General features: G+C 31.2%; 1 protein-coding gene across 1 annotated transcript in view; it reads right to left on the bottom strand.

The window, feature by feature from the left end:
- Positions 1–15,156, bottom strand: part of LOC129800736 (soluble guanylate cyclase 88E) — a 53,858-nt gene extending 38,702 nt beyond the window's left edge. Inside the window, exon 1 of the mRNA XM_055845351.1 lies at positions 14,870–15,156. The gene's annotated coding sequence lies outside the window, so the exon portion shown is untranslated. The remainder of the gene's footprint in view (positions 1–14,869) is intronic.
- Positions 15,157–15,549: the final 393 nt, after the last annotated feature.

Here is a 15,549-nt window from a genome sequence, read left to right as displayed (position 1 = left end):
TGGGGGTTGCATAGTTTTTCTAAAGAAAGAAAGGCGATATGTATGAAGAGTGGAAAATAATGCCACCGCAATAGCCTCCGTAATTGGTGACAGTGGTGTTGAGAGATTGCACAGATTGTGCATTGGATTCTTTTGCTCCAATTTCCCTTATTCATTAATTTACCCTCTCCCACACCTTCAGTACGACACATGAGCGTCAACGACGAAGTTCTTAAGCATTCGTCCCATGGGGAAAATTTATATATCAATACGTCTCTTTGGCTTTGCTGAGAAGTTCCCTAATGATGATTGAATAGCTTCATTAGGAATTAGACGAACAGCCACGTTTGCAAAGAAGCACATGATAACCATAAAATGTATCTTCAAAGACACTTTCTCTCATTGGTATGGCAAAATAAGATAAAGTTAGAAGACATGATATACTTTTGGGTCAAAGTAAATTGTAAGAGAGCACTCAATCTAATTCAATTATATTAACATTTCTTCGAATTCACTGATAATTGCATTAAGGTAGAAATATCAGAAAGGGGTTAGTTTATTAATTTCTTGAATTCAATATATTCTATGTTTGCAACACTGAGAAAAAAAAGAGGGTGCGATTGACTTTTTTTCGTCATAACTTTAACACTTTTTAGGTGTCAAAATATATCAACATTTTTTAATGTTAATTTTACACCTCTTTAAGGGTAAAATTAACATGAAAAAGGGTAACTTTAACCCCCAATACACCTAAAAAGGGTAATAGTTACACCGATTTCGGATCAATACTGCAGGGTAAAATTAACATTTCCGGAATGTTATTTTGACTTTTTTGGATTTCTCTCAGTGAACATTACTTTTTATCTGAATTTCAATGTAAATTTACTTTATAAGTATGATAAATATACCTGGGGAAGGGATTATCGAATCGAAAACCATAAATCAATATCTCCAAGCGGCCAAAGCGATATAGTGTATATATAGAGTGTGTGCTTCGCACACACTCTGGCTCCGAACACTTCATATATTTTCAGATATTCTTTTAATGAGTTTAACTCATGCAACATATTTTAATGTATTAAGTCACACATCTTCTCAAAATAACTAGGTCAAATTTATTAAAGGAATATGGGAAAAATATCCAGTGTTCGAAGGCAGAGTGTATGCGAAGCACAACAGACTTCCCCTATATAGACTAAAACTCTTAAACTTTTTTTTAAAACTTTGAAATCGTAAATTTATCAATAAATTTAACTCTATGTAAAGTGGTAGAGCTATAAATCCCAGGGCTTTTAATATTCCTCTTTGTTTCTTCCTGTTTTCGAGCAATTATATTTATGAATAGAATATTCTTTATTCGTAATATGTTTATGTCTATGTACAGCGAAACCTCCATCAAAAGCTTTTCAATCCAACACAGAATAATGCAAATTTTATTATTTGACGTGTGACGAGGGTATACAAAAAAATTGTCTTTAAAGAGAAAGGACAGTTAAATGGTGAAAAAAAGCTTAGGCCTAAAGCATGGAAATGGACACGAATTAATTATGGCAGAATTTTATAGTCAATAAAATTGATAAATAACACAGGCCAGCTTCCCAATAAATGATGAAAATGGAGGTGGTGATACTTAACTACCCTCCACCTTCTAAACAGAAAAGGACACTAAAAGAAGACGGATATGGAAGTATTAGAGTAATTAAGAAATAATACATTTTGTCTCGCAATATTTCTCCTGGTTTTACGATAAAAGTGAAGTAAAATTGCGTGTCAAGCGACAATAATTTCCATTATTTTTTTTATTCTGCTCCAAGACTATCCAATTGCGCCTTATTCCTCTTCTTAGAGACTTCTTATGGCGAGAGGAGACATCCTTGGAGGGAAACACAAAATATAATGATATATTTCCATGGCTAGTCACAGTGTAGTGTCAATATTTGAGATTGCCATTTTCATTCACTCAAGTAGGATCTTTCATATTAGGCTGGTAAGAAGGACCTCCACAAAGGAAAAATTCTTACGGAAACTCCCACCAGTTAAGGAAGGGAGACAAAACAAATAAATTATAGTGGAGCTATTCATAAGTAAACTAATACATAAAGTGTTTATTTAGCACCGTTCTCTTTTCCAAATATATAACTTGTAAAACTATTCATTCAGGATGAACATAAGTATTATATAGGAAAATTGTTGCTTCATGTGCTTGATTGCAAAAAATAAATTGGTCTGTGACCTTTAACATTTAGCATTATATAAAGTGCAGTTGAGCATCACTTTATGTCCTAATGCATCCAACTAAAAAAGTTTTATCATAGAAAATCGCTCACTATCTACTATTTCTTCATTAAATGCAGTGGAAATTCCTGTCACAGATAGATTTTCATTAAATTCTATTTTGTTGTTTATGAGATTTTACGATTTACCAAGCCGAGCACTGCAGAAATCTACAAATCATGATGCTCTAGACATTCTTTTTTTATTATTCTAAAGAGTGAGAGTAAATTGTAAACAATCTCTGGATTTTGAGTCATCTACAGCATCTACATAATTCAGTTTCACACATTTCTGTATTTTACTAAGTAGTTTTTGCAAATATGAAGTTTCGTAAAACAAAGAATTTCATTTTTTACTTCATTATTTAATTTTGATCTTATAATAGTGGAATTTAATATTATATAATGTATTGATGATAATTACTACAGCTCAATATTTCATAGGAGATTTAGGCTATTTTGCAAAGGAGATTTTTATAAGCATGCATTATTATTTATTCTTACTGAGAAAAAAAGAGGGTGCGATTAACTTTTTCTCCTCATAACTGTAACACTTTTTAGGTGTAAAAATATATCAACATTTTTTAATGTTAATTTTACACCTCTTTAAGGGTAAAATAACATTAAAAAGAGTAACTTTAACCCCTAATATACCTAAGAAGCATAATATTTACACCGATTTCGGATCAATACTGAAGGGTAAAATAGACATATCCGGAATGTTAACTTTTTCGGATTTCTCTCACTCAGTGTAGGAATAGGTCAGTTACGTGACCAATGGTATCAAGTGCGGTGATAATGTTTGTGATTCAAAGACTTTTAATACTACCACATTTTTGCGATCTAAAGTGGATTAGAAACTGGAACACTCATATCACAACACAAGCGTTCTATTACTTATGGAACTTACTCTAATACAAGGTCAAAAAAATTAATATTTTTTATTGCTGAGTTAGATAGATGATAAACTATTTAAGAATATACCGTAAGTGAGGGTGACTTTGACACCTCCTGTTCATAAGGTTTTCTTTATTTCTAGAACTTAAGAATGGTCTTTACCGATTATTACATGGTAGATCGGATCGGTAAAGACCATCCTTAAGTTTTAGAAATAAAGAAAAGCTTACGAACAGGGGGGCGTCAAAGTCATCCGCAGGGGACAAAGTCACCCTTACGGTACCATAACAACTTCAGAATCTAATTCGAAGTAATTTGCAATGACACAGAGACGAAAGAAAAGTAGCACACCGTGCAGATTTACAAGTTTTGCAAGTATTCGGGCGAACATTTAAAACTTTGTATCTCATTATTAACAATTTTCTCGAATTAGCGGTGAAGATAATAAAAACAGTTATTGATCGAATAAAGGCTTATTCTCTATGGAATTATTTTCTCCTTATTTTAATATAAAGAATTGTTGCAAACCTTTCTTTTTATTTTTTTTATAGCATTATGTTAAAATGATTTTTTTTTGTAAATTAAACTGTTTTAATTCCAACTGAACGGTTAATATAAGATTAGATTCGTTTTATCAAAAAGTCCAGCATCTAAGAAAATAGTATAAAAACCAAAACATTTTTAATTGACCTTTTTATTTAACATTCACTGCTTTATTAACATTTATTTCCACAATAAACATGATAATAATAATATTTTCACTTAGTTAAGACTTTAGTTCTTATCGAGAATTTTATAATTTTTTTTTATTGGAATTATAAGCTCGCTCAAACTACTACTAAAAATTTGCAAATCTGCAAAGTTTTGATTTGTAAAAGCGAAACAACTTATTTAAGAATTAACGGAACAGGCTCTCCAGAGAACCACTAATAAAAGTTTAGAAATTTCCGAGTAGTTTTTTTCAATCTAGCCGAAAATCTTTATTTTTCAATGTTTATCATTTGAGAAAATTTGCTTTTTTATCCCTATCCTTTCCCATCTACACCGAGGTCTCAGGCTCTAGGCCTATCATGACCGAAAACCTACACGCGGTGAAACAGGTGCCTCTAACTCACAGTCATTTTAATAAAAATAAATAAATAAATAACATTTTCAGTAATTTACACAATTTTAAGTACAGCTAGGAGGGGTACTGAGGCTTCGAAAAAATTTCAAAGTTGGTAATTTTCAATTATGGTACGTGCCTCAGGGCCCACACATATTAATTGGCGGTAGTAAATTGACTTTCTACTCGAAACAACAAAAATTCGAGCATTCTGCCAATTTTTTTCGACTCTGTATTTAACTTGTGCGGATAATTCTCTGTCAATGGTGAATTTAAAACCACTCTAATAAATAGAGGAAGCTATAGAAAGCTGCATTTAAACTAAAATACAGAACTTTAAAGCTTAGGTAGGGATCATCTACATACATTGCATATTATGTACGAGGGTTAGATGTTTCACGTATCTTTTGCTCAATTTATATCCAATTCAAATTCAACACATATGAAAGGTAATATACAATAAATGGACGATGCACAAGTTTACGCTTCCGTCCAAACTTTTCTGAAAGTAAAGTTTAGCAGTGTATAAATTCAATAAAAGAGTTCTCTATATAATTTGTGTAAATTTCCTGTTATTCTTTTTTATTTGTCTCATGTTACATTTTCTATGAAGATATAATATTGCTATATTTTGTACTTTAAGTTTGTTTACGACTCTTTTACTGATTTAATTAGTTATTTTTCTTTATGGTATTACTGATTAATTATATTTATACACGGTTCTACTAAGTTTCTTAATGTTTTTCTTCAGAAAATTTCGATTTTTAATCGATGTATTAATTTTGAAGTATTGAGACATAACATGCACAAAAAAATAATAAAGAAACTTTTTATTATTCCAATATATTATATAACACAATGAAAGAGCATTTATTATGCACATAATTTAAGTTATCTTTATTCCATATTAATCACAATAAGGAATTCAAATTTTTACATAAATTTATGAATTTTAATGACTGAGTTGGGGTGAGTATTCATTCCTCCCTTGTCTTTATAAAAGTCAAAATCAAAGGAAAAGTTTGAATTAATACCATTTAAATTTGATCACTTCAAAAAACATTTCAAACGGTTTTAAACTGTTTATGCTTGAATTTACATTGAAAAATTTATTTCTTGGTAATTTTGGGAATAATCCCATTAAATTAGTGCAAACACCGAAAACATTAAAAAAGAAGCTTTTTTTTCATAATTGCTGGAATTGCTCAAAGTTATTATAAGCTTACTCTATATATTTTAATTATGTTTTATAAGTATTAATACGTAAAATTCACTGTTTTCAGAGTAGGGGAGACTGGGGTACTTTTAGCCAGCAAACGAGGCTAATTTTGAACCCGTTCTGTTCTCTAGGTTTTGGTGTAGACCCCTTGAGAAGTCGCTATCGAAAATAGTATACTTCTGCCCTGAGTGTCTCAATTGTACCCCGGTCTCCCCTATAAATATTCATTAGAATTTCCAAAGGCCTAACAAAAATTAAGTTATAGGTTAGTGAATAGAACTTTTAGTGCTTTTTGCCCAATTTATGTTTATTTATTTCATAGAAATATTTTTCCGTCAACAAATTCTTTCAATATTCAATTAGTACAAACAAATACAATAGCCTACCTTCCTACGGAACACAGTTGATGGTTATAATATTGAAAGTGGCAAAGAAAGCTCTCTTGAATATTCAGCAGCAATTCACTAATTGAAATTTCTCGGTTAGCTTCATTCAAAGGACCGGCAACCGTACTCGCAAATTGGTGAAAATGAGAAAATTTTCTGCTTTGCTTCGGATACACCTTCCAAAGAGCAATAATTTGGTTGGCTATATGGAATTGTCTGAATCTTGATATTCAAAATTATAAGAATGTTTTTCAATTTTCGATTGCAATTAGTTACAGAATGTGGATGTATTTCGAATTGAATAGCTATTTTCATAATAACTTATTCATTTTACTGCACGAATTCAAAGAGAGAGGTTATAGTTATTTTCAATTTGTTTAAATAGGAAATTTTAATTATTTCTTACTGTTTATTATAAGATTATTTTCTAAAACTTTCCTATTTATGTATTAATAAATACTTATACATTTTCATAAGACATAAGATTGTCCAAGATATAAAACTTAAAGGATAAAAAGCTCAAAAATACTTCTCTGAATGCTTGCATTTATAAGTCTAATACTTAGTTGTATCTTTGTATAAAGTTTTATCGTTTTATTTATGGCAATTCGTATGAAATATATTTGAGCACTTAACTTAAAAAGTTGGAACATTATAAACAGATTTATTAACCTACGCAAACTAAAATTAAAATCTGAATAATTATTAGTATAACCCGTTTAGTATCAGTAACCAATTATCGATATCAACTTATTAATTCGAATCAATTTTATAATTTTGTCAGAAACGTTTCACAATTTATCTGCTAAATATGCAGTCGGTTTTGTTACTCATATAAATTCTATCCCTTCCCTGGGTTAATGGGGTATGGGCTTTGAAGCCCTTATGTTACCAAGGTTACCAAGTGATCTCTTTATCTCTCAATAAACAGAAGATTAAAAATCTTGTCATTATCTCTCAAGTTAGATCAGAAAATATAGAACAAAAATTAATTTTCTATATCGACTTGTCAGAATATGAATCGAATAAGTCGATTTTTTGCAAATTCGTTTTTTCGCTTTTCAAGTACTCCTTTACATCCTCTACATACCCTTGAACATTTTTCCGGAAAGATAATTGTTCCCAAAGTTATAGGGGTTTCAAATCTTAAAAATCCTACTCAACATGTAAAATCTCAGTTTGAAATTGCTGTCCTGTAAATTTGGCCATTCGCGACTTATTCGTTTTATATTCTGAGTCGTCGATATGTTAAAAATCGTTACATTTTATACTTTAATGGAACCAGGGATATTTAGACACCTTTTTGACTTTGAGAAATTATTTCACATAGCCTAGAAACTGTTTTAGAAATCTATATAGCCCACATGTATTGACTTTAATAAAATAATTCGATAGAGCTAGGAAAATAAATGATCTTTCTTGAAATAAGAAAAATGTTTGATCAGTCGTCCTGTCCTAACATCCCCAATCCGGAGCACAGTGGGCCAAAAATGGGATATTCGGGTTGCGATTTTCTCTGACACAATTTGGTATTTCTGGCTAATAAAAACTACAATCCTGCATAACGTACTATCTCAGGTATAATGCCATTCGTGGATTAACGCTTGAAATCTCTTTACCATTCTTCCCAGGAGAAGTTTTTCCAACATCATGCACCATCCTGAGAACTTTGTAGTCTTCTTGGTACTTTTCAATCTGCACCTTGTTTAACATCAGTCATTTGTAGACTACTTTTCTCGCCTTTTTCTTCAAATTTTTATAGTTACTATTGAATACAAAGGGAACAAATGAACAATTAAAAAGATTACTATTTTACTGAAAAATAAAACTGTGTACATCTGTCCTAATGTTGTCTACGATTATGCAGTGGTTTAATTTCATTAATTTTGATAAAACCAAGAAAAAAATCGCTTCGTCATAAACTGCCCCAAAGAAACCTATAAACTGAGTCTGAAACATCCTACACTCTGCTGCACTGCAGCGACTGAGTAAATTATTTTTGGTCATTCGTGTATCGCACAAAGTAAAAGATGAAGATTAGTGATCTTTTCAGCAATAGATAATTATTCATTTTTTTTAAATATCTTTTTAATAATAAAAGAGGATGAGCCCAGTTTCAGGTACGCACAACTTACAAAAACATAGAGTTTTGAGTTAATTAATCAATATATATATGGGAAATGCGTTGTATATTTTCAAATTTTGCAAGGACAAAGGGGAGTGGCAATGCGTTCCAGTTTTGCGGAATGCTCGAACTCGCGAAGTAATGACTTAGATGCTGTTAAATCAAAAGTACTTTCGCATCATTTACCGTTTACCGGTTGACAACCAATTTATTGAACACATTGTATCACTCAAAAGACCGCGGAAAATAGCTTAGGATTAATACAACTGATTTTCTGATGAAAATTACTTATCGGTTATGAATCGGTGCATAACCGATTTGAACCAGTTTAATCTTGTCAAAAATTCCAAGAACTTTCCAACGATTCCAAACATGATACTATTTGGATAATAAATGCGTTCTCTAGAGCCTTTTTAACCTTTCACTCTTAAAAACGAAATATCGGTCTAGAGGTCTAGACAACATATAAAATCTATTCAAAATGAAAAAAATCACACGACGCGTTTTAGAGCAATCTCATAAAACATGGTTATGGAGAGAAGGAGTGTGGTTGGGTGAAAATGAGGGGTATGTTAACGATCATTGGGTTGATTAATTGGGGGGGGGGGTTCTCGGAAGATCCCAAGTCTCTGTTTATAACTGTTTGGCCTCTAAAGTTGGCAACAGCTTGACGGATCAGACAGACAAGCGGGCGGACGGACAAAGCGTGATATCATTTCTCAGAAATCTTCCGCAACGCGGAGACACGTTGAGAAAAGGGGTCCTTTAGGGGGAGGGGCTTGGAAAGGTTGGAAGGTGGAAATTTTGGGAGGTGAAAAAATCGAGGGATCCTTATCAATGTGATAACTGGAAAAGTTAAAATAACATTCCGGAAATGTTAATTTTACCCTGCATTATTGATCCGAAATCGGTGTAAATATTATTCTTTTTAGGTGTATTATGGGTTAAAGTTACCCTTTTTCATGTTAATTATACACTTCAAAAGGTGTAAAATTAACATTAAAAAATGTTGATATATTTTGAAACCTAAGAAGTGTTAAAGTTACGAGGAAAAACAGTTAATCTCACACTCTTTTTTTCTCAATGATACAACGCTCTGTCTATGGAGTTCGAGCATAAAATAGGCTGTACTTTGTTAGGCTCAATACAATTCATAAACATTTGGCAAATTAGGTTTTAATTAGTCTAATTCAGCTTAATGAGCTAATTCAGCATTGAAACTACCCTGATGTGATCTACTCTCCCCTATCAGTTTTAACTGAGTTTTGGTTTTAATGAAATTAATTTATTTTAATATTATATGCAAGTAGCATTATATGCCAAAATAATGTAGGGGAAACTGGGGTACCACCAAACACTTTTGAAAGATGCGATTTTGACTGAATTTCCTAAGAAAACTGTGAATTTTTGAAAAATGTTGCTTACCCCATGTTATACTCTTGGGTATAGGCTGCATATTAATGTATACAAGGATTACGTGAAGCACTTCAATTTTCCGTAAAAAGGAAAATTGTATCACCATGCATTTTTCGCTTTTTTCCAACCACCCGGGGTACCAATAAACACTTTCTGGGGCACCAAAAAACACCTCATTTTCTCACCCATTGAAGTTATTTTGGGCATTCACCACAATTCCTAATTATAAAGAATGTATTGAAAATGTAAATAATTCTCAGAAAAGCACTGCAAAATTTAGAATTAGTGACCAAAATAGCAAAAAACTAAAGCACTGCACACCGAACATATTTGTCAATAGATTTTTCATCATTTTGACATCATTCGACTTCTGACTGGAAAGCAGCGCCACTAAAATCGTGGCAAACACTATACCTAAAGTTGAAATTTTGCGCGCTCTTCTTATTATTTGTAATAAAATCGAGAAATCATTCGTCAATCCTTGATTAAAATCACTTAAGAATCATTAAGAATCATTTAATGCAAAATTGGGTTCTTGAAACTATATTTCTCTTGAGTCTTGAATGAAAATCCCATGAATGGATATAAATTTCTGAAATCAAACAAAGAGGGAGATGAAGAGTAAGAAAGATAAGAGGAAAAATTTTGCCATTCAAGCTACGCTCGCGACATCTGCAATTGTGAGAAATTTGCCTGTTTGTTGGTGCCCCAAACTCTGTTTTGTGATGGATTTTATATTCTTTTAAAAAAATGTGAACATTAATTTCTTTAGTAGATACATAAATATTATCCCGAAACATGTAGGAAAGTACTGGTGTAGTGAAATTTGATGTAACTTATTTCAGTTTTATTTTCCAGGTAGATATATAAATGACTAAAATTATCAAAATCTCACAATTTTGCGAAAAAAGATTCTTATATCTGAACTACTTGAATTATGTGGATCATTCTTTCTCTGGACAAGCATCCCTATAGTATCTATGATTTCATGTAAGTCTCATTCTCTGAAGTCTTATACCTATTGAAAAAATCGCAGTGTTTGGTGGTACCCCTGTTTGGTGGTGCCCCAGTTTCCCCTATACATTATTTTTATATACATTATTTTTTATACATTTTTACATGCATTATATTTTTTTATATACATTATTTTTGGTTTACTTTTATCGTATATAGAAGTATTTCATGATTCAAATTTTTTGGAAATAATTATTTTCTTCTCAAATTTGTATAAGTAGCTTTTTCATTATTTTTCTATTCAACGAAAACACTTCTGGGATTATTTTGTTGCAGAAGAGGAGAATTCTGAATTTTTCATTAAGGGGTGTTTTAAGCAATTTTAAGTTAATTACAAAAATGTTTCAAATCCCACATGGTAGTAATTGTGGTGAAATTTCACTTGCGGTAATTTAGATGTGCATTCATTAATGGAAAAGGTTGCTTGTGTATTGTTAATAGATTGATTAAAATTTTAATAATGGAGTAGAGAGAGAAACGTTGGTCTTTAAGAGTTCAGGGATCGTAATTGCAGAAAAATTGTCCTAGATAGGAGATTGTGTGTGAGCTTGAACAATTTTTCATAAGACTTTATTGTATACAGAGCAATTGCGTAGAGAAATCAGGAATTGTGAGAAGTTTGAGTTTTATTTGTGGAAATCAACTGACCTTCAATTACCCATCCTTATAATTATGATTTCACTGAGGGCTAGGTGTATTCTTTAAAAGTCCTATATAAGTTATTCTGTTGATTAAAGTGAAAATCTTCCGTGACAATTGGTTAAAGCTGGTCACGTGCCATTTCAATTTTTTTTACAGCGTTTTTACCAAATGAAGATGGATATTGAACACCATGTACGTCAACTCAGCATAACACAATATTTAAAAATAAACTATAATTGAAGTAATTGTTATTCATAAATGATATTGCAATAATATTTGCCGGAACACGATGATTTATAAATAAATGGCATTCAAAATTCATTGAATTTCCACTGTTGCCATTTTATTTAATTTAATTTTTGCACATTTGCAAGTCTTCTTCTGATCTAACCAAATATATAGGTCAGGTACACCCAATATGAAATTTTTCATCATTTAAAGACACCATAGACATACTAATTACGCGGGCTATTAAATAATAATAATTTACTACCATACCTGGCAATCAAGTGGGCATTATAAAATCAGCGAAAGTGAGAAGAACACTTAACAATTATCATGCAAGTTTTAGTAAACGGAAATTTCCTCGCCAAGTCAGTCTATATATTTGGGTTATATAGCTGAAGAACCATATGAGAATCTGCGAGATCGGATATTGCACGTGAAGCACGTAGCACGATGTTATCAAATCCAAAGGATTATTCTTCTGTGAAAAATTCACAAGTTTATATACATCTGAAGGTTAATCCAGGTAAAAGGTGAAGTCTTTGATTCACACGAGTTGGTTGGAGCTTTTAGAATTTCGTAATGCACAGAAACTTTATAAATAATATACAAAACTCAATAGATTTTTCCGAATAATTTTAAATATAATCTCGCAAATAAGTTTCTTCCGTAATTTTGAGGATTGCCATTTTCGATTAAACTCTAACATTCAAAGCACACAAATCTGTGAGGATTTTTCAATTTTTTGCACACGTGGCAAAGCTCATAATGCTGATGCTTTTCATTCCATTTTGAAGGGATTATAAGAGAATTGTAAAGTTTAAGAGGATATTTTCAACTCCAGTGTGATATAAATACTTGGATTAGCAAATGTCGTAAGTAATGTTTTTTTATTTTTTTTTTAAATTTATTTTAACGAAATTTAAATTTAGTTTCTAAATTTAATAGATTTTTTCTATAGAACTGGATTTTAGATTTCAAATATTTTGAATGTCAAATCTTATTCTTATTCCTGTTAAAATTTGAAAAAAAGTCATAAATTCAACTAAAAATGGGTGAAAGGAATATCTATTGACCCTTAAAAAACATGTGTCATATCATGAATGACTTATTAAAACTTTTATGCCCTAGACACACTTACAACTTAAGCCGAGAGACGACTTAGTGGAAAATGATGGAAATATAGTTTAACCATTATTTCTACTATAACTACGCTAAGCCATCTCTTGGCTAATCCAAAGGTCTGTCAAGGCCCTAATACGGTCTTCAGACTAGAGATTTAGCGGGTTTAGCCATGTTCTTGAAGGTCTCAAAAGAGTCTAAAAGAGTCTTGAATCTAAAAGATCATTTGCATCGAATAATCTAATCCTAATTTATTTTCTTTCCAAAAATCTTGACTGATAAGAAATTAGAGCAGTTAAGCTATATGCTAAGCCTTAGGTCTGAAGCCTGTATAAGGGTGACGGAAAAGCTTTAATGAAGCCTTGTAGAGTGATTTGGATGCCAAGAAAGCAAAAGAATTCTCTATTAGAAAAAAGAATTCTCTATTATTTCTCTATAAGATCCATTTATAGTAAAAGATCAAGTAACCCTTTGAAAACGAGAAATCTTTAATTGGGGATCAGAAAAAAATTGTTTCTGATTTTTAGAGAAAACATAACTTTAGATGGCCGTAGAAAAACATTTCTCTAAAAAAAATCTTTTTATTTCTTTTATATGTCAAATCATTTACTTCAATTCATTTTAAATTATTTCAAATCAAATTTCGAAGCAGACAAGTCATTACTCGATTTTTTGAATTTTGAAGGTGCAAAAGATTCCGTTTTATTTGACTAAAAAAATTCTTTTATATTAGAGTCCCATTGAAAGATGATAATGCAAAATAATTTCGAATAAAAAATACCTTATTTAGTGCTGAAAATAAAAATTTTACCATCTCAGAATAAAGAACTTCTTAGTAAATTATCCATATTCTTCAATAAGTTACTTGCAAAATAAAAATCTGATACCACAATTGCTCACTTTGTGGATTTTATTGACAATTTCGACAATTTCACTATTTTTCTAATTTTCTTTCAGCACACTAAATGTTTATTGAAATAGATATTGATATTTCAAGTTACAAGTATTCTGTGAAGAGCTTCTCCGAAGAAAACAAGAAAACATATCTTCCGAGTATAGCTATTTAAAAAATATTGCAATAATAAAACTTTAACAGTTTCGAAAAACTTCATTTCGTATGAGATAATTTGGTAAAATCGAAAAATAGAGTAGAGCTAATTGTATTCTTAGTTTAATACTTTATACTCATAAGTAAGTCTTAGTTCTTTTTGAGATCAACAAAATTACAATTTTAGATACGGAAAATATACGGATCTAGATAGTGATATTTCCAAAATATATTTTTTTAATTACTTTTACAAAGCCTTAGGGGAAAGTACTCTCCCTTCGAACGTTCATGCCTTCGAATAATGTGAATTTTTTTTCTTACTTTTCCTAAGAGACTTACATATAATTATCACATAATTATTAACAATTGATAATAAGATAATAAGCTGACTAATATTTCATAGAAATGTGTGAGTCTCTTAGGAAAAACGAGAAAAAACTCACATTATTCGAAGCCATGAGCGTTCGAATGGAGAGTACAGAGTACTTTCCCCTACCGAGTAGGACAAAATTTAGTTGAAAATATTTTGAAGTTATGCTATGTATAACATCTTTGTTGATTTTTTTTCTATAAACTCTAAACTAATACACTGTTTTAATTTATGAAAAGCTTTAATGCCACAACACCACATTATAATTGCCATAAAAGAACTTTTTTAATATCACGTTATCAAAATGAAAATTCGGAGAACTAAATTAAAAAAAATAATAATAAAAATTTAATGCCACTTTGTAATTTTATTCAAAATAAATTAATAAAATAGAACTGTTTGAAATAATATAAGAGTTATTCCTAAAAAGAGGATGAATGGACGAAATAATTTAAAGAACTATTTCTGAAATCTTATCAGAAGTCTTTAATATTGAAATCTGCAAAATTCATAATTATTTAAGTAAACCTTCAAACAAGCATTTTAATAAATTCAAATACAATGTTTTAAAAAAATCAATTTTCTTAAAGTTGCATTGAATTATAGTAGAGGTATTAGGTGCCACTATATCATATTAATGAGAAATCTTTCGGTCACCCAAATGAAGTTACGACATTGGTTGAATGAAGCGACATTCATTGTACCTTTTAGTTGAAATGCTGATACTAAGCTTTAGTTGGTATATCCTTAGTAGTAAATTCTCTTCACTTAGAGTAAACAGATTTTACTTGTATGGAATCAATTGAGACTGGTAATTTATATTGCTCTCTTGGGTGAAATATCGACATAAGTCAGAGTGCTTAACAAATCATTGTGTTGAATAAATCATGTTGGTGGTTTTTAAAATAGAAAAGGGCTAAAATGAAAATTATCTCTTCCACCAGCTACCCACATATATCACTAATATTTGGGGAGTGACTTTTGGTCAGCGCAAAATGTGCATAAAAGTGGAAAAGCTCCATTAATATATTTAATCATTTTCACTTACAATTCTTTTTCTCTGGTGTTGGAAAATGTCCTCAATCACACTTTTGTCACTTAAATCACCAGAATAGAGATAAAGGAGGTCGGAGCTTTATCCGTGATTAATGATGTGGAGTGATCTGTGAGAGATTTCTCAATGAACCTTCCACAATCGCGACGCTCGAGAGACTAATTTTTGCGAAGTTTTGGTATCCGTCTGGGAGACAATATCGGAAAAGACAACCACACGAGTCAATTGTCGCCTCTGAACTGAACTTGGAGCTTTCCTCGCGATTTTACGTTGCTCCTTGGATGAAGAGGGAAGCAGGACTGATCTACCTTTCTCCTGTTCCAGTTGTACCATCTTCATCTCACTCTCAATCGCTTCTGCGCATCCCACTGTGACATTCACCCAACTGACTCTCTGTGGAAGATTCAATTTTTTGCTCAGTGCCAGAGTGCGTTATGATTTAAATTTGGTGTCATCAGCAATTAAAATGCTTCTATATACATTAAAGACTTAACACACTACTCTTCTATCCGTTCTTCAGAACATTGCCTTTGTCTGCAAAATGGCAATAATTAAAACATTTTCCAAGTTGAAGAGTCAAAAATTTCTAGGGATGAGAAATTTATTATGAGAGCTTCCAGAAGTCACAGTGAAAATCCAATTAACACGATGGAAGCGTATTTATGTAGAGATTT

Source organism: Phlebotomus papatasi, chromosome 1 (genome assembly GCF_024763615.1).
Source record: "Phlebotomus papatasi isolate M1 chromosome 1, Ppap_2.1, whole genome shotgun sequence".
Taxonomy (NCBI): domain Eukaryota; kingdom Metazoa; phylum Arthropoda; class Insecta; order Diptera; family Psychodidae; genus Phlebotomus; species Phlebotomus papatasi.
This window is presented reverse-complemented; position numbering and strand designations above follow the sequence as displayed.